A 19424-nucleotide genomic window follows, 5' to 3' on the forward strand; every position below is an offset into this window, starting at 1 on the left:
GTTAAAGAAATCCTAAGAAATCAAAGGACTGCCCTAACTGACACTTACATTCAGGGACCTGTCAGACAGTCAAGAATACCTAGGCCTCATTTTTTGGTTTCCTCTGTCCTGGGACATTCAGGTATAGGAGAATCATGCAGTTGCTGGACTCCTTCTGCTAACTGGGGGGAGCCCCTTCTGCAGTAATCCTTGGGGCATTAAGATTCATTTTATAGATGCATTATACAGAGGAATAAATGCATATTTCTGACTTCTGAAAAATGAATAGCAAGAATAAGTGATTGCAAATGGCATTGTCAGCAGGACTGCATGACTTCTTTACTCTAACCAATTTTTCTTCACTACAGAGTAGGTTTTTCCTCTCTTAAAACTACTGAAGTACAATACACAGTGCACTTTTTCCCCACTCAGGACAATAATCCTACAGCAGAGTGTCAACAAATATGGTTCGGTAGTATTCACATAACTGTTGCCATAGCAACCTCATCTCTACTCACGAGAAAAGAAGAAAAACATATGGTAGAAATATTGTGCTACTCCAGGAAACCTAAAAACATTTCCAGGGTTATAACTCTCTTTAAAAAAAAATACCTCTCCCCCTCTTGTTCACCTTCAGGCTTCCAATCAAATATGTTAAGTGATTATAAAGCAAAATGAAGGTAAATTTTCATGTGAACCCACAAGAAAACCTTGACAGATACTTGAGCCTCGCCCTCCCCCGCTTGGTTTTCTTTTGAAATTTTTCTTTAATGTTGAAAACCATTTAAAGGATAACTTTTCACATTCTGCTCGTTAACTTCAATTACTTTCAAAATTATGGCCAAGGGAAGCATTGTATAGAGGAGCTTGTAGTGAGCTGCTGAGACCAGTTCGTGATTTTTGTCCAAACTTTCTTCAATCTTTTCTGAAGGAAAAGGAGCAGATTATTTGGGGGCTTAGAGAGACAACAGTTCAGACTTAAGTGCAACTGACCCAGGTCCTGTTTTTTTTTGTCAGACTTAAAAATCCAAGAAACTGAAATTGTGGGATCCTAGATGTCATTGAAAGAAGGCACGTAAATGAGATGTGTACAAAAACGAGATGAAATGTAAGTGCATTATATGTGATTTGCCATCCAGAGAGTACCCACTATGTCATGAGTCCTTCATCTATCTTGGAAACATTTAGTAAACGCTTTGAGATTTTGGCATCCCCATGAAACTGCAGGATAGTGGTTTAAGGGGAGCACAAGTAATACATCTCTTCAAAAGTGCTCCTAACAAAGCCCCAATTTATGAGAGACTTGGCTTATCCTGGTGCACATCCTGGGCAAAAAGCCAGATAATGTCTTCATGACCTGGGACAGAAGTTCAACAAACTGATTTAACCTAAATCTGTTAAATCTGATACTACATCCATCCATGTTTATCTTAAACTAGTTTGGGCCATTTTGAAAGTGGTTTATGTGCATTGAACTTCTGTAATGTTACAGATTTGAACCAGTTTCCAATAATTTTTACTGGTTTATGTGTAATTTCTGTCCCTAACCTATGTGCCCTTCCAGAAGTATTGCCCAGCAGAAATTATATGCATGTTTCAGTTCAAACACGGCTGTTTCATTGGGGTTTCACTTGTGAGATGTGTGAAGCGAACCTGCGGATTTAATCCGAAGGAAATGCCTTCAGCTACAATGCATCAAACCTGTTTTTAAGGAACACAATTGATTAAATAAACTTTTATCTGTTCTATGGAAGCAAAAAAACTGTCTGTAGAAAACCCTTTTTGGCAGAAAAGCTTTCAGCTGTCAGGATTTTGGTTTGCTGAAGGAAAGCTGTCTTCTCCCTTGGTGGTGGTGTTGGGAGGTGGAAAAGAAGCCATTTCCTGGCCATATATACTTCTTGGACCCCTGGGAATCAAGGTTGCTGAATTTCACAGGCAATTCGCTGCTTTTGATATGTCCAGAGGATTTCTTAATACAGTGAGGCGGCTTGACTTGAGATGGAACCAGGATTAGATTTCTTATTTACAGTGGAGGAGCCGGGCTGTGTTGAGAGAGAGCTGAATGGAACAGCACTTTTGTCTTTCATTTTTAATTGACTGCTATTTGGTACTTTTATTTTTCTCTACAGTGTCTTTCTCAGTAGAGAGACCTGCAATGCAGACTGTATGGTTTCCTGAACTAGGACTCAGGATCTCTCAGTCCAGTCCTGGTTCTGCTGTCAACCTGCTGAATGGCCTTGAGCAAACCAGTTTAACACCGTGCCTCAGTTTCCCCATCAGTCAAATGGGGTAATGAGAAGTAATGCATGTAAAGTGCTCTGAGAGAAAGGAACTAAGAGCTAGCTGTTGTTATTTCGCTGAGATTTTTACCTCCAAGAGAGCAAGTCTATTCAGTGGTAAGGGCCAGAATGATTGTATTCATTGTGTTTGTAGGGTTTTGTTTCCTGATGATGAAGCTGTGTCTTGTGAACTTGATGATTGTACTGTCAATTAAGCAGCAGCCTTGGCTTCCATGCTCTGTGTTAATTTAGGTTCAGATGGAGAGGAGGTGGCATCTTGCCAGTTCTGTAAGGCACAACACTGTCCTTTCTGGGTGTGTGTGGTTTATTTTCTCACTTGAGTAGTTCTCACAGTTGATTTTTCACCCAATCAACCTGCAAGCTTTACATTCATTTTAATTTGTAATTGCTTATAACCTTTATTAGCTAAGGGCTATTTTCACTGTCTCTCTCGCAGTGTCTCTCTCTCTCTCTCACTTCCCCCCACCCCCAGTTCTGCTGCATCCATGAACAGATGCCAATCTGTTCCTGCTGTTTGTGTGCTTTCATCCCAGTGTGCTCCTTGATGTTTTATCATTACCAGTTTGTACATTTGAGTTTAGACCCAGCTAAAAAAGGTGACTCTTACAGTAGGAGAAAGGTGTGAATATTGAAATATTAGTATAGGACACTATGCCTAAATTACTGTAAGGTTGTCTTTGGCAGTGTAAGTGGAGTTAATAATACTATACTGAGCTAGTTTTTAATTAGACAAGAAATTCTTAGGGCAATGTTATGAAATAGTGTTTGTTTTTTAATGAACTAATATTGATATCACAATTGCAACATTTTACATAAATAGATACAAACATTTCCATTGTAAAGCCAATTTAAGTAGCTCATAATTTGCCAATAAAAAGTTTTTTGTTCCAAAATGCTTTGAAATTACATAGGAAAATGTCTTAAAAATGGGGGGAAAGCGCTTTCAGAGCTATGACCAAGAATTTTTGTTCAAATGCATAATAAAGTGATTAATATTTTGAATTGGATTTTTCCCTAACTGAATGCTTGTCTGAACAATTACAAAGAAATGCATCAGTCAATTCTTAATGTTAAATCCTCGCTTTCATTTTAATTTTTTTCTTTAAATTGAATTTCTGCAGACCATCTTAAAAGGCAAGGAAAATACCACAGCGGGGAAAAAAATGCTTCATCTGATGGTATCTCTGTCCTATTGCCCTCGTAGAGGACAGGTCATCATTATTATGACTAGTTCCTTTCTACCTTCCTAGGTATGGCAAGCAGGTGGCATATTCTTTCAGTTAAAGTGGTAAAGTCAAGTAGTATAAATGTATTTGAGCAAAAAATGTTTGACTCTGAATATCATCTTTAACGCCCCATTTGGTATGAACCACCACTTCAGTCAATAGCATTTCCATGCGTTGAGGCCTGACAGGATCAAACTTTTTATAGGCCTATAAATTAAGTCCTTGATCCACCATTTATAAATATGGGCACAGAAGTCTACCCATGTGGATCCCAGTGCAGGCTTTGGGTAAGAAGAGAGATGTTCATGTAACATTCGAGTGGTCTAGTGGAAATGCTTGCCAGTAGCTTAAAAATATTCAAAGTGTTTTTGTTTAATTTTTTAACTGGTATTCTTGTACTGACTTTTAAAAAAAAGTTTTGGAGAATTTAAACTTCATAACCGAATTCTCAGTGAACGTGAAGCACATACTTTGCTTCTTTTCCATGCTACTTGTGAAATTCTTATGATGCCAGTGGTCCGAGGACTGATTACAAAGCATGCGCCACACCCTGGAGTCACTTTTGAAGGGGGATTTTTTTTTCTCTAAATCAATTGCCAAATTTATATTAAGTTGACTGATATTTGTGCAGAACTGAAGTTCATCAGCCTTCTTGTCAAAAGAACTCCACTAAAGGACTATACAATATGTAAAATACCTAGAGAGCAGCAAAATGAGTATAATCCAGGCTGTGTGATTAACAGAACAATGAAATGGATGGAGGACTGAAAGGTCAATTGTGAAGAGAAATTACTAGCTCACTAGTCATTCTATCTCCTGTAGTTTGTTCCTCAGATTAAATTGATTTTATAGAATAATATATATATATATATATAATATAAAATGCATTGTAAGTCATGTGACAAACAGAATTTTTCGTTTTTGGGGGGGAAAAGGAGGGACAAAAAGAAAGTTTCATGTTGGGACAACCTGGAATGTTTTGTTTGACCTGAAATGTCCTATTTAATTCTGGGGATAGCTAACCCATTTGTGTGACCTTTTGCTTCCTTTCACTCTTTTTGAAACATTTTAGCATTTAATAAAAATAACTCAAAAAACTGTTTTCCTTAAGAAAATGTGAGAACATTTTTGTTTTCGCATGTTCTAAAGAAAATGCTTGGTTTTGGACAAATCACAATGTTTATACATTTTTTTTTTTTTTTTTAATCCTTTCCCCAGTAATTTTGTCTGCAGCCATTTTGCTGAATTCAACTGAATTTGCTAATAGTTTCGGTTCCGCCTCAAAACTCAGTTCTTTAATTAATTTCTTCTATTAAAAAATTCAACCAGCTGTAATTGTAAGCTAAGTCTGCATTTTTCCCCATGACCCATAACACTAACATAGACGTCTCATGAAGCACTGTCTGGTAATGCCTTGGAGTTGGAAAGTTTCTCAACATGGAAGGAGAGCCTGTGGGAGCGATGCCTCATGAAAAATAGCATAGGCTTCAAGGGTTCTCATCCTAGCATTATGCAAATGCAACACTCCCAACCCTTGGGAGTGGAGGTATGATGGCTCTTCTGTGGACAGGAGAGGGGGTCTTTCCCTACCTCTTTTGTTTGACTCTGCTTATGTTCTAATAGCGACACTTTTGCCCCTTGGTCTGGCTGGTATCAGCGATTCCTTTTCTTCATGTACAGTGGAAACATCCACATTTTATGATAATGCAGAGATTGTGAAGAGCTTCAGAATTGGTAACATTGTATATGATGCTGTAACAGGGAGAGAACTACTTTAAAGGGGAGAAACAACAGCAGCTAGAGCCCAAGCAGTTAAACTGGGGCCACCTGGAAGAGGGAAGGCACAAATGAGATACTGAAGTAAAGGGCAAACCTGCAGCCAGTCTGGGGAAGTCACCTGACCAGAAGAGAGCAGGCCTTGGAGCTTATAAGCCAGGGTTGGGCAATTTATTTCAGGCAGAGGGCCACTTACTGAGTCTTGGCAAATTGTTGATGGCTGCATGGGTAGCCCTGCCCCTTGACAGGTATTCTGCCCCCGGTCACCATCTTGTGACCAGAAGTCCCACCTCCTCACCCCTGACCTTTTGCCAACCAGAAGTCCCTCCCCTTGCCCCCAGAAGTACTCATTTCAGCAAAGGGTTTTACCATCTCAGAACCAGAAAAATAACAAATTATATTCTAAAACTTGAACAAATACAACATTCATTAATTTGATTTAAAAAAATATTTTTTGTTCTGTTTTTACAAGTTTGTGTAGTGTACATAGAGGTGATTGCACAATAGCTTAAAATTAAGATTTTTCTCTTGTATATTGTGGGAGGGGGCATGGGGTGGGTATGGATATATGGCGTGTGGGGGAAGGTGTTGGTATGACTGTGGGGAGTTTGTGGGGGTGTGGGGTGAGAGAATGTGTGTATGGATATATGGGGTATGGGTGAGTATGGAATTTGTGGGGGGGGGCTGGGGTGTGAGGGGGTGTGGGGGTCCACATGTATGGTAGTGCAAGGGGTGTGTGGGTGCATGTATGGTGGGGTGTACATGTGGGACTCACCACACAAACACACACAGACATACATTCTCTCCCTCCCTCATTGTGCACACACATACCCACACACAAACACACTCTGTTCCTCCCTCATTGCTCTGTCTGTCTCCCTCTCAACCTCCCTCCCTCATTGCACAGATGTGGACACACACCTCTCCTGCTGGGGTACTGGCACTGACCCCATCCTCTCGTGGTCTGGCTAGTTTTGAAAGTGCTGTTCCATTTTGTTTTGTCGAAATTGTTTCGCTGTTTCAACCTGTCGCCCATAGGCTATAATGGAGAAGCACAAAACTGCCTATAACTTTTTCATTCTTGGCAGATTTGGATGAACACAGCAGCATTGGTAGACCTTTCTGGGGGCATGAAGCCTGCCAATTTTCAAGAAGATAGGTTTAGGGGTTTCTGGGAAATAGCACCTCAAAGTCTTGAAAGCAAAACTCATGTCACTTGCAAGTGTGCAGGCACCAGGGGGGTGAAAGCAGCAGGCATAGTAGTCCCTGCTGAGGCCACAAAGCCTGCCACATTTCAAGGAGATAGGTGCAGGGGTTTATAGGAAACTGCACCTCAAGATGCTGATGAGCAAAACTCATGACGTGTAACTGTGTATGTGTGTTAAGGCGAGCCCTCACTGGCACTGAGGCCTCTACATAACATGGTAGTATGCCCCAGTGAGGTCGCCACCTCCTTTACAGCCTCAGTCCAGTCCACCACTTTTAAATGACAAGTAATAACTTAGTAAGCAAGACAGTAGCACCAGCAGCGTCTCAGGCAGCCAAACAGTCACAGTCAATATCAGAGCAGTTCTTCACCCCTAGTCCCCTTCCCTCTCCTTACTTTCTGTTTCCCTGCAGGCAAGCCCAGCTTCAGCTTCGAAATTTGAAATGTTTCAAAACATTTTGACTGCCCTCATTTTGTTTCAAGGCTGTTTCGAAGCCCTTCATTTCATTTCAATTTTGCTGTTTCGAGCTCGAAACGAGTTGAAACAGCATCGAAATGAAACAGTTGGTGAAACTTCACACAGTCCTACTAGCTACCTGGGGTTGTTTGAACCCTGTGTGGGACTAGTTTGTTGGCCTATGTTCTGTTGTAGTTTTATGTTGGTGGTTTGGGTTTGGATTATCGGTGTGGAAAAGGTCCCAATGTGCCTGAGGGGCACATGGCTGTTTGAGCCCCATTAGGGGCTGGTCTTGAGGTCCTAGAAGATAGCAGCTGTGAAAGGGCTGAAACCTGGTCAAGGGGGCTCAGCACCCAGAATAGGATGGAGACTGGGCCAGGATGGGATAGAGACAATGGCTAGAACCTGTAAGTCAGGTCCAACACAGTGAGCCTAGACTAGAAGGACGAAGGCCAAGACCCCTACAAGGGAAACCGATTGGACAATAACATCTGTAAGGCATAACTGTAACTACAGGGGAGGTTGGAGGCCATGAAATTACCCCATAAGGTGATTAGTGTGTTAGAACACAGCCAGTTAGAGGCTGAGAGCTTGCTCTGAGATGCCTGGCCACCTTCCTATTAGAGCTGTGTGAAACAGCACTGTTGTGCTTTGACTTCCATTTTGATGGAACAGTATTTCGTTTTGAGTTTCGTTTCAAAAGCACTGTTCCATTTTGTTTCATTGAAACTTTTGACGCTTCACTCATAGGCTATTCCGCACCCAGCGCCAGGAAGATTGGTGCTGCTGCTGGCCCCAACCAGCAGCGCCAGCCTCCTGTCATCTGGTGCCTGCACCCCTAGGAGGAGTCTGGCACAGCCACTACAGCCCTCTCGGGGGGTGTGGACGAGCCCCCAATCTGCCTGCCAGATGACAGGAGGCTGGTGCTCCTGGCTGGGGCCATCAGCAGCATCAATCTTCCCAGCATGGGCTGCCGCTGGCCCCAGGCATCAGAACCAGCCTCCTGCAATCCAGCAGGCAGATCAGGGGCCCTGGGGCTGGGGAGGGGTGGGGGGTGTGGCAGGCAAATCCCCAATCTGCCTGGCAGATCACAGGAGGCTGGTGCTGCCAGCTGGGACCGGTGCTGAAGCCAAGTAAGCCTGGCTTCGAAACTCAAAATGTTTCAAGTGTCTTTGTTTTGTTTCAAAGCTGTGTTGAAGGCTTTTGTTTCATTTTAATGTTGCTGTTTTGAGCTTGAAACACATTGAAACAGCTTCAAAATGAAACACCGAGTGAAATCTCACATAGCACTACTCCCTATTCCAAATTAAATATTTGCATCAAGGCATGGCAGGTGGGGAAAAGGGGGAAGGTACTCAGAAAACCTGGGTGAAGCAGGAGCTGTGAGGCCACCAAGGGGTGACATAGCCACTCCTGGGGCCCAGCACTTGCTACATTACTCAAGGAAGTGTCCTTCAAATGGCTGGCAAATTCCCTTTGAATAGGTGAGTCCTGTAAAAGACTGGCTCTTGCCCAAGCTCTATCCTTGTTTCAAGGGAGTAGGTGACAAGTGTGGAGACTGAAGTGTCCCATTATGTCTGATCTGAGCCCAATTTTTTTGTTATTATTAGGACCTCATGGAGTAAAAAGATGGGGTTTGCATTGTGGATCTTTGCAAAGAATAGAATGCAGGTGGGGAGGATAATATCTTAATTAATCATTGCGTGGTGACAGGAAGACAAATATCATTTGGTAAAGCAAGTGGAAAATGTTTTTCCTTATCAACCCTATATTTTTAGTGTTGTCTAGAACTAGTTGTAGGAACAACTAATCCATAACTTGCTTTATTTTGGACACTAGGAGAACATGTACTATACTGTCAGTCTCAATGAAAGCTCCCTGTGTTTTGTTTTGTTTTTAACGAAAAGTCAGCTGTATATCCAAGTGAACACACTCAATTTAAACACTTTCTGATTTGTCCTTAGGATCTAGTTCGCTCTGTTTATCACTGTCTGCAATCTGACTTGATTAGCTGAACGCACTAGGAAATCTTTTGAAAGTAAAGTTTTAAAAATGGCATAAATGGAATATTTCACCTTTTTAGTTGTTTCTTCCTAGTCCTAGAGGTATATCTCAACTTAACTGGAAGAATAAATGTTCTTTGTGCTTGAAAGCAGTGCCTGATTTAAGACGATCATTCTTTGCAACATTTCACAGCTGTCTTCAACATATTTATTTTTTTTACTGGCATTTCAGCAGTTTCTAAGACCATCAAGAAAATACTTTTTTGCCTGCTTTAAAAGAGTAGACTGCTGTCACCCAAAAATAAACTGCGGCACACATATGGGCAATACTCCATTTCATATTTTCCAGGTAGAAAAGAATCACAAAATACCAAGATCTGTTCTTCAGTTTACAAATAAGCAGAATGTATTCAGCTAATTTATGCTGTCTGAATTTTCCAGAGTCCAAATGTAGATAGCGCTACAGTTATATGAACGTGTGTCCTTCTATCCCTCTGGTCTCCAAGTACCCTGCCTCCCTTCTGTCTCCCCCTCTTCCCCCCCCCTCCCCCCCCCCGTGTATTAGGACTTATTCCTTGACTTCACCTGTGGTGGGCTTCCACCGGGTGCACTCCTTTGACTTTTTCAGTCCTGCCAGAGTTCTGCGTCACCACCATTTTTCCATCCGGGTTGAAAACCAGTGTTGTCGATCAATTGAAGATGGAGGCAAAAATCATCAAAGCTGCGACTCTTCTTGAACAATTATGAAGTAGTGTTTGTTGAGGAATGCTCGTCTCGAGCCATTAGTTTCCTGCCTGCCTCTTTCGCAAACCTTTTGAATTATCTCATATTTATTTTACACTGGTTGTAGCCAACCTTTTTGGCAGGTGTGCCACAAGGCGAGTCCCACACCCTCTGCAAGCACCACTCCAATCCCCTTCCTCTGCTTGATCTGCTGCTCTAATCTCTGCTGCATGCTGCACAAGTTGCCCCTGATTTAACCCATATAGAAAACATTCTAATAGTCAGGGAGACATAAAAATATTCATGAAATATCACAGAGCAGCTCCAAGTCTGACACACAATTAGGGCAAAGCACTGGAGAAAGGGGATTTTAAAATCCCCTTTCTGTGTGTAACTGTCCTAACAACTAGTCTTCCCGTGGTTCCAACATCCTGACAGGTCTGGTAATATAAGACTTTGTCTCTTTCCCTGAACCATACACCAGTTCCTTTTTATTCCTCATTTCTCTACTATGCATTTGTTCCAATCTTTCATTATTCAGATTGGTGTGGTGTCTTTTCAGAGGTTGGAAAAAAAGCCCTCGAGGCAACTATCTCCTGTTTTACCTCTTTCCCTTTAAGCGAAGTTGTTAGGTAGCTTGTGTTAATGGTTATTTTTTGTGTGTCCCTAGAGGCAGACTCTTTTCCCAGAAAGACAGTGGTATGAGGCACACGTTCCCACATATGACAGAACCATCACACAAGTGACTTTCAGATTCAACGTTAATAAGAATGAAAACATCTCTTTGCATTCGTTATCATTCTGTATTTGCAATTGGAATTAAGCACTATGCAGCACAAAAAACATGCAAAACCATAGATACCTTTTAGCTATATAATTTTGGGAAAATTTACAATTGCGTTGGTGTCATTTTCCTAGAGGAACTCAGATGCCTGAGGCGCCATGTATGTTAATCCAGCCAAAGGCTGGAATGGATTATGCCTAGTTATATATGCCTTATGCACACAGAGAATCAAAGCCTCAATACAAAAGAATGACTAAGTGTCAAGTGGGATTGACAGGGTGTGAAAAAAATGGAGTCATTCCCCAGTGCATAATAACAAAGCTGCCTGTATCAGTCCTACCCATTTTCTTTGCAAATATTCACTGTTGTTCACTTTCACTTACCATACTTTTATTTAGGTTAATTTTTTTTACTCATTAATGGTACTGACTGAGGAAGATTATTGAACTAAATGAAAACAGTTTGACATTTTGTAGTGTCATGTTGAAGGTCAATGTACATGGCTAATTACAAAACCGATCAGTCCTCGCAGAGGCATATGGTGGGAAGAAGGGCAGATGTAAAGAGGCCAGGGACCAGGAGCGTGGGCACCTGCAGTGGTGAAAAGTTTATTCATAGATTCATAGATGTTAGGGTCGGAAGGGACCTCAATAGATCATCGAGTCCGACCCCCTGCATAGGCAGGAAAGAGTGCTGGGTCTAGATGACCCCAGCTAGATGCTCATCTAACCTCCTCTTGAAGACCCCCAGGGTAGGGGAGAGCACCACCTCCCTTGGGAGCCCGTTCCAGACCTTGGCCACTCGAACTGTGAAGAAGTTCTTCCTAATGTCCAATCTAAATCTGCTCTCTGCTAGCTTGTGGCCATTATTTCTTGTAACCCCCGGGGGCACCTTGGCGAATAAAAACTCACCAATTCCCTTCTTTGCCCCCGTGATGAACTTATAGGCAGCCACAAGGTCGCCTCTCAACCTTCTCTTGCAGAGGCTGAAAAGGTCCAGTTTCTCTAGTCTCTCCTCGTAGGGCTTGGCCTGCAAGCCCTTAACCATACGAGTGGCCCTTCTCTGGACCCTCTCCAGGTTATCCACATCCCTCTTGAAGTGTGGTGCCCAGAATTGCACGCAGTACTCCAACTGCGGTCTGACCAGCGCCCGATAGAGGGGAAGTATCACCTCCTTGGATCTATTCGTCATGCATCTGCTGATGCACGATAAAGTGCCATTGGCTTTTCTGATGGCTTCGTCACACTGCCGACTCACGTTCATCTTGGAGTCCCCTAGGACTCCAAGATCCCTTTCCACTTCCGTGCCACCCAGCAGGTCATTCCCTAGGCAGTAGGTGTGCTGGACATTTTTCCTCCCTAGGTGCAGCACTTTGCATTTCTCCTTGTTGAACTGCATTCTGTTGTTTTCTGCCCACTTGTCCAACCTGTCCAGGTCTGCTTGCAGCTATTCCCTGCCCTCCAGCGTGTCCACTTCTCCCCATAGCTTTAGGTGAAATATAGCCAGGAAATTGGCAAATAAAAACTCCAATTGTCCTTGCCTAACTACCACTCCAGCCAGTAGTTCACCTTGCCCTATATCCCGTCTCAACATATCGTTCTCTGGTGCTGTCAGAGGAAAAAGGTATTTCTTGACTCCTGGAAGATTCCAGTGGAAGTTTTGGGGCCTGGCATTGATTCATTAAATACAATACAAATGCTGCACAATGAGCATGTTGTGTGTTGAAGGGGGAGGAAAGAACAAGCGAAGAAATCTGATGCAGAAAAGGCTATCGCTTTAATTATCCAGCCTAACCTCCCTAAGTAGCATATACTAGCCTAGACTTTCCTATGGTCTAGACCAGTGGTTTTCACCCTGTGGTCTAGAGACCCCTGGGAGTCCACAGACTGTCTAAGGGGTTCACAAAAGATGACCACAGCCAACCAAAAATATGTGAATACCCACACTTACAATTCAAGGGGTCCGCATTTCCATTCAAAAAATTTTAGAGGTCTGCAAACAAAAAAAGGTTGAAAACCACTGGTCTATACTGCAGCACTTTGAAAAGAAATGACACCTGCCTCAAATTTTTTGAATCTAAGTTCAGCTCAGCCATACTTGCAACACTTTCTTTATGGCTTCTGTTGAGTAATCTTTTGCCATGCTTCTAGTTTTACCTATATGTTGCCTAGTTTAGAATCTGTCTGGTAGTCTTGGCCAAAGGATTTTTGAGGGAATTTGGTAGGACCTACATCAATACCCAGAATGTTTGGGCCTTTTTTTCAGCTCGCCTTCCACAGAAATGCAAGGATACATGTATGATCTGTCCTGGCTCAGTCATGTGCTCAGAAAAGATGGAGTCCCCTCTTCTGGGGAAGAGGTCTGCCTGGGTGGTCAAATACTCTGAAATCAAACTGACTCTGTCAAAAATCAAATTAAGAAGATGATAAAAGGATTTATTGTATTAAAAAAACCCAAGAACAAAGTAAGAAACCAGTAACCATTTGTTGAGATAAAGACAGAGATATAAAAACAAACATAATTATATATAGATATATCAAAACAATAGCCTGATCTTATCCTGCATCTTAATTCTAAGACTACAGATCTTACCTAGCTCAAGAGATTAGAAAGCAGCTTCTGCCTCTGACCTTCCTGCTAGGGCCTCTTGTAAGTTCTCCTGTCAGCCGACTTTACTCTGTCCACTGGCTGAAGGCCTAAAGCCATTCCCTATACCCAGGAACAAACTGAAGACAAAAACTTGCTGTCAAGACAAAGCTTAAGGGTGTGTACAGAAGTTGCTTTTTTGCCATTTAAAGTCATTTATTGCCATGGCTTAACAGAATTGCATGGCTTAACAGTACTTTAAAATGGGCACAGCATTTAAAATTAATCCTTAGTAAAAGAGGCATTAAATTTGAAGCACTGTACTTTACAGTATGTTAGCAATCTAGAGCGCTTTAAATAACTTCTGTATGCTGGTCAAATTTCTGACCAGTGGAGAAGCCCCAGGAGTCTGTGGAGCGCCCCCTGCTGCCTAAGCTGGAATGTGCAAGGAGGCTCAGAGCCTCCCCCCACCAACACTGCACTTCTCTCATATTTCAGAGTACTGTAACTTTTAGAGCACTTTTTATAGCACTATATTACAGACCTGCAAAACATGCATAGAGCACTTCTGTATACACTCTAAGTATCTTTGGCAATTTATGTATATCACCCCCTAGATTCTTGGGAAGCCCACACTATGCATATAACTATCTGTCCCTGTCAAAGGTGTCTGTTTACCGAACTAGAAATTATTCCTGATCTAATTTAAGAGGACAATATATGTATCCTTTCAGAAATGAAGATTACTAATAAAATCTCCTAAAATATTAATATTCTTACTCTCTACAAGAAGAATTCTGCCCGTTCCTCCCGCCACCATCACCACCCCCACATGCCCAGTAGCCTGAATAGCCAGGTGATATTCTGGTCCCTTCTTTTAGAATGTACATTCATCATTTTCTGGAATGACCAGGTTCATGTGCCTGAGAGCAAGCCTGTAAGGGCGATGAACAAACAAACTCACGTCAAATGCTAGTTCTTGGCAATTACCTCTTCAAATGTGAATAGGTAAGGAGTGATTAAATTAATCATTGCCCCACTAAACAGTCTTGGCTAAAATGTAAAGAACATGTCAAAAGTACATCTATATCAAATACTGCAATTCATATAAAAGTAAGGACAAGGCTGAACGCAGCTTGATGCTGCCTGTTGCTACAGACCACGCACGCCATATCAGTAAAACTAACTCAGGAAACCATGCTTGACACTCCATAACCTATTGGTCATGATACCATGTTCCCAAAAAAGCAAAGAATGATTATAAAATACTCAAATGTTCACCAAACCGCTTCTCTCCCAAAGATTTGAGAGTGCAAATTTTGGATGCTTCACTAAATGTTCCAAGGTTGGGCTTGCTTTATAACAGTCCAACTTTATAACACACCAACCAATGTCTTATACAGATGCTATGAAGTAGGCAACATGCCTCTCCTCATTCTCATTTAAATGATAAGGTTATAAACCAAGATGGAATTACTCTGAATGTACACATGCATTGAACAGAGATGGGATTCTGTTCTCTGTCCCCTCTTATTGAGGAGACATCAAATAGAATAGTTTCTAAGGCAAGAGAGAGAGCTTGTTAGATTCCTCTGCATGGCAGCACCTAGAATATTTCTAGGTTTAGAAAACTGGCTACTTCCTTCTTCTATTCCATTGCTGAAAGATTCTTGTGCATGTTTTTAAGATGCAGATGTTGCAAAGGTGAACGTTACTGTTGAATTTGAAGAGTTACAAGTATCGTTGGCATCCCACTTAAGCAATACCCTTTTAAAATCTTAAAATGATTGCATGTAGTGGGAGGCATTTGCATTAGCTCTGAAGATGCTTGGTTTTGACAGGCCTGTTATCTGTGTGTGTTAGAGCACCTACTTAGATCAAACTTTTTTTTTCTCGGATCTAGATGGAGGGTTTCTTCATCTGCACGCTGCTTTCTGGGTGCACAGCTCTGTGACAGACCACAGTTTTGCTTCCAAGGAGCTCCAGAAAAGAGAGGAGTCTGGAGATCCTTATTAGGTGAGTTTTTAAAACTTGATAGCAGCAATAATTTGCTACAAAATCCCCAAGTCAAAGTTAATTATATGAAATCGAGGTGTGAGAAGAATATTGTTTGTGTCTTATGTGTTTGTATTGTAATTAAGCTAATAACAGTGGTAACTGAACTACCAGAAATAGCCTACTTCATAGACACTGGTGTTTAACTCTGAGTTGTTCCAACACAGCACAGCTTGCCAAATAAACATTAATATGTTAATTTTGTGCATTCAAACAGTTTATAAAGTATATACATTATGTGACCTTTAGAATTTGGATTGTGTTAGCCTCAATAAAATTATAGGTGAGCTAGTATGTTTCTTTTTCCCTGTTGAATAAATACTGTCCTTCAAACCAAGTTTCTGGTGCCAATATATTCATTTGTAATCTACTTTCCAGAAAACCAATTCTTAAAATGCATTGTTGCAGTGAACATTTCTTCCATTTAACATTCTCACTATAATAGTCTTGAAGAATAAATACAAAAGGTATGTAAAGACATCAACCTGGATTACTCTAAAAATTCAAGGAGACTATCCCTTTGCAGATAGCAAAACTGAACAAAAATAACTTTGTACAGACATGCCACTTCAAGACTTAAGTAAATAATTGTAATATACATATATGTAACTATTGAAATATTTCTTAGAAACATTTTGTTTCCTATATAGCATTTTTCTATCATAGCACAACTTGCAGGGAAATCTGTCATCGTTTATTGCAAATTCTCTGGCATGTCAACCTTTCATACACTTCTTGGGTTCCATCTCTAAAAAACAGGAGGATTTTTTTTTACCTTCACTACTCTGATGAGAAGGATGCTGCAGAACCTGTCTACTCTGGTGGTTAGAAAACCTCTTGTAACAGCCAGCATCAGCTGAAATAGGTTTGGAAAGATGTAATGCATGTAAGGCACTGTTTGATGGATATAGATTTCACTACTCTAAGGCAAGGATTTTCATAGACCTTTATGCAGCTAATAAAAACAAAATAATTGATGTAAACAAAACAGCATTGTGATTCAGGAAGGGAAAACATTGCGCAGCATTAGAATTAAGTCAATTGTTCACATAATGCTTTACCATATTGTTCAGACTAAAATAGTCAGTCTTGGCAATCTTTTGTACTAATTAGCATTATTTTGTGCTTCCACGCATCATATCAGTCCCATTGACTTGTATTGATCTCATTTTGCCTTTCTTTAGATTAAAAAAGCGTTGCTTTAGAGACTTTTGTTGATATAGCTTTGTCTTTTCTCACATGCTTCTATAGACTTGCATTGATATTGTTTCCTCCTAATTATGAGACTGTCTTATGAACTCTTTGAGAGAGTTAATTCTCTGCTGGGTGGATATAAGAAGTTCCTCTCAGTTGTTAGTTTTTATATGCCAGTTCTGAGCATCATTCACAGAGCCTTAAAAATGTTTATAATGTCCAAGTGTGTCTAATTCTGGGCACCATCTAATCCCAGTTAGTTTATACTCTTGAAATCTTCTATTTGCTAAGGTTTAAAATGTAGTTACCAGTATGGCAAGTTTGTGACTGCTGGGAAGAAAGGCCAGGTTCAAAATCTTTTGTGGAATAATTTTTTTGACCTGCTCCTGCCTAGCACCTTCTCTCCCTCTGTGCTATTAATGTATCTCCAGGTTACACAGTTGCTGATTCCTAAGTGCCACCTCAATAAGGAGCCAGCTTTGTGGGAGGACAGGTTTGTCAAGACCTCATGCTGAGAATAATCTATCATCCTTCTCTTGCACAGCATGAGGCAAGCGGAAGGACAGAGCCAGCTAGATCAGTAGCTGTGTGCAAGAGAGGTCAGGCATGGGGAGGTCTTTTGGCATTGTGGGATGGGTAAGGGTTAAAAAAAGGTGACAGAGGGCTTGTTAATGAGGAGAGGAAGATGAAAACTGTGTGCACAGGGGAGCAGCAATAATATTTGGTTTGAAGTCTCCATGAAACCAGAATAAGAAAAAATATATAGTAAATTTTCTGTTTAGTTTCAACATCTATTGCAAAAAAATATTTTTTCTGGGAATACAGCTAGTACATCATGAGCAACTACTTTCTTCTGTTTTATGATAAGGAGATCTATAATACAATTATGAGTAGCCAGCTTCCTGGCTAAGCAAGGTAGGTGGCCACCTCACTAGCAGGAACCACGGGCGCAAACATAAAAAAAATATATTATCTGCTGGCAATTATGTTATCCACAGTTGGCAGGTGGATAAGACAGGGGAGGGTAGCAGAAAAAGTATTTTTTGCCCCTACAAAGCTGGCGCAAGTTGGCATGGTAATACGTTACTACATAGAAGCTAAATATGTTTGTATATGCTCAACTTCTTTCCAAAGGAAGTATTTATCCCTATTTTACATCTGAGGAAACCAAATGGAGACGTTGCCCAAGGTTAAACAGAAGTTAGATGTCAGAACCAGGAAAGAAATTCTAGTTTTTTCATTCTCAGTGCTGTTTTCAATGAACTGTGCTGTTCCTCCAGATAAGAACTAGTTGCCCTAAGAGATTCTGCCAATTTTTTTAGACCTAAATTTGACCTGTACCATAGTTTTATTAAAATATACATATTCTCCTGGCCCTTGAAAGCTCCTTAATAATCTGGAATGAAATATTGGAATCTAATTTTTCTGGGGAATGACCCATCAATACACCCAAGGTGCTGAGTTCTATATGAGTATCTTGTCCATGCCTTTCACTTTGCCTGTTTGTTCGCTGCTTGGAAGACTGCAGGGTATTGAAGCACTGTATACCAGTCCTGGAATGGAATCACTTGCAAAACATGCCAGGTATATATTTAATTCACTTGCTTTCTTCCCAGAACAGTTCAATGGGCAGAGTAGATGATTCTATGACAATACTTGAACACTACCATCACTTGTACCCGTGAGCCCACGAACAACAATTAAAGTTGGTAGACTTATTTTCTAGCTTGTCATCCTTTTAAATGCCCCAATGATGACATACACACCCTGAAACCAGTCAAACATGGGCAATGCTAGTAGGGCATCTATAACCCTTGTCTAAGCTATTCAGAGGCACTTGCCCATTTTTAAATAAGAACTGAATATTACCTATATTAAAATTGTGAGAAAAAATGGCCTGTAAAGTTTTGTTGATGATTTTTTTTTTTTAAGTTGATCCAATTCCACTGAAAACTTGTGAATGTCAAACCAGACATGCTTCATTGCAAAAGCAAAAACCAATTTTTGGAGCAGAGGAGCAAGGGAAATCCTACTTTTCATTAAACTGTGCTATTTCATCTTTAAAGGAAATCATTTTCTTTTCTTTTTCCCCCTTAAAGTTGCTTATATAGGGAGGTCGAGGTAGCACATGTAATTTTAGTTATCTCTAATGAGCATAGCTTCTCCAAGAATTGATGGTATCAAGAACTCCAAAGTACACAGAGTCCAGAACTCAGTATTTAAAAAAAAATAAAAAATTGTGAATAAAATTGCAGATGATTCTTTTCCACATTAACTTCAGCTTCATTTCTTTCTTTTCTTCTTTCTACAGCTTATAGTTATCTTTCCCTTGCTTTGTCTCATACTTGCTATAACATTGTGCCATTGTATGCCTACGGAGGTATTGCAAATATTGAGAAGTGACACTTGCACATCTATTTAGCTTTCTATTTTTTGTTATTTGTCTTAATCCTTTCATGCTGTAGCCCTGTAGTAACATAATGGCTCCATCTGGAGCATTTTCTCTACAAAATTTTAATTTTATTTACATGTTTTGTGTCATTTGTGGATTCATACGAGTTTAAATATTTAGAAATTTAGCACAAATAGCCTATTGCTAATGTAATAGCTGAGAATGCATCTGCCATGCAGGCTTTATATTTTAAGATATTTCTAACTGTGTGTTAGTTTGGGCAGAAGAATATTGCCTTAGACAGCTACAGGAGTGCAGTACCCAAATATCCTACAAGGAAAGGGACATAAGCAGCAAGAAAAACACATCATCCCTCCATCAGAGTCAATTTTAAGTTATGCTACAGTGAATTGTGTCTTATGCATTATTCATATGGGAAATACACAAAAGCCATCATGTTCTATTTTCAGTATGCTTTCTTTTGACCAATAAAAAAGCAGCTCTTCGATTTGAAATTCATTGCCATAGGCCTTGCTGTTGAAGCGTCACGAATTGGACTTGCTGGGAAAAGAGACCAAACTTGCACTGCAACTGGAGACTTCTCTACAACCATCTTAGCAGCCTTTGCCATGGTTAACTGACAGGCTCCTGATCCGATTCAATGCTGTGGCAACACAAAGGAGCCTAAGTGTAAGCACGTGCACAAGCATCTATGGGCACCAATTGGAGAGGGGTATTAAGA

General features: G+C 40.7%; 1 protein-coding gene across 1 annotated transcript in view; it reads left to right on the forward strand.

Moving 5' to 3' along the window:
* Positions 1 to 19424, forward strand: part of TENM1 (teneurin transmembrane protein 1) — a 1265690-nt gene that overhangs the window by 83040 nt on the left and 1163226 nt on the right. Inside the window, exons 2-3 of the mRNA XM_059732824.1 lie at positions 997 to 1087; positions 14945 to 15057. The gene's annotated coding sequence lies outside the window, so the exon portion shown is untranslated. The remainder of the gene's footprint in view (positions 1 to 996; positions 1088 to 14944; positions 15058 to 19424) is intronic.

This window comes from Alligator mississippiensis, chromosome 8, assembly GCF_030867095.1.
Source record: "Alligator mississippiensis isolate rAllMis1 chromosome 8, rAllMis1, whole genome shotgun sequence".
Classification (NCBI taxonomy): Eukaryota; Metazoa; Chordata; order Crocodylia; family Alligatoridae; genus Alligator; species Alligator mississippiensis.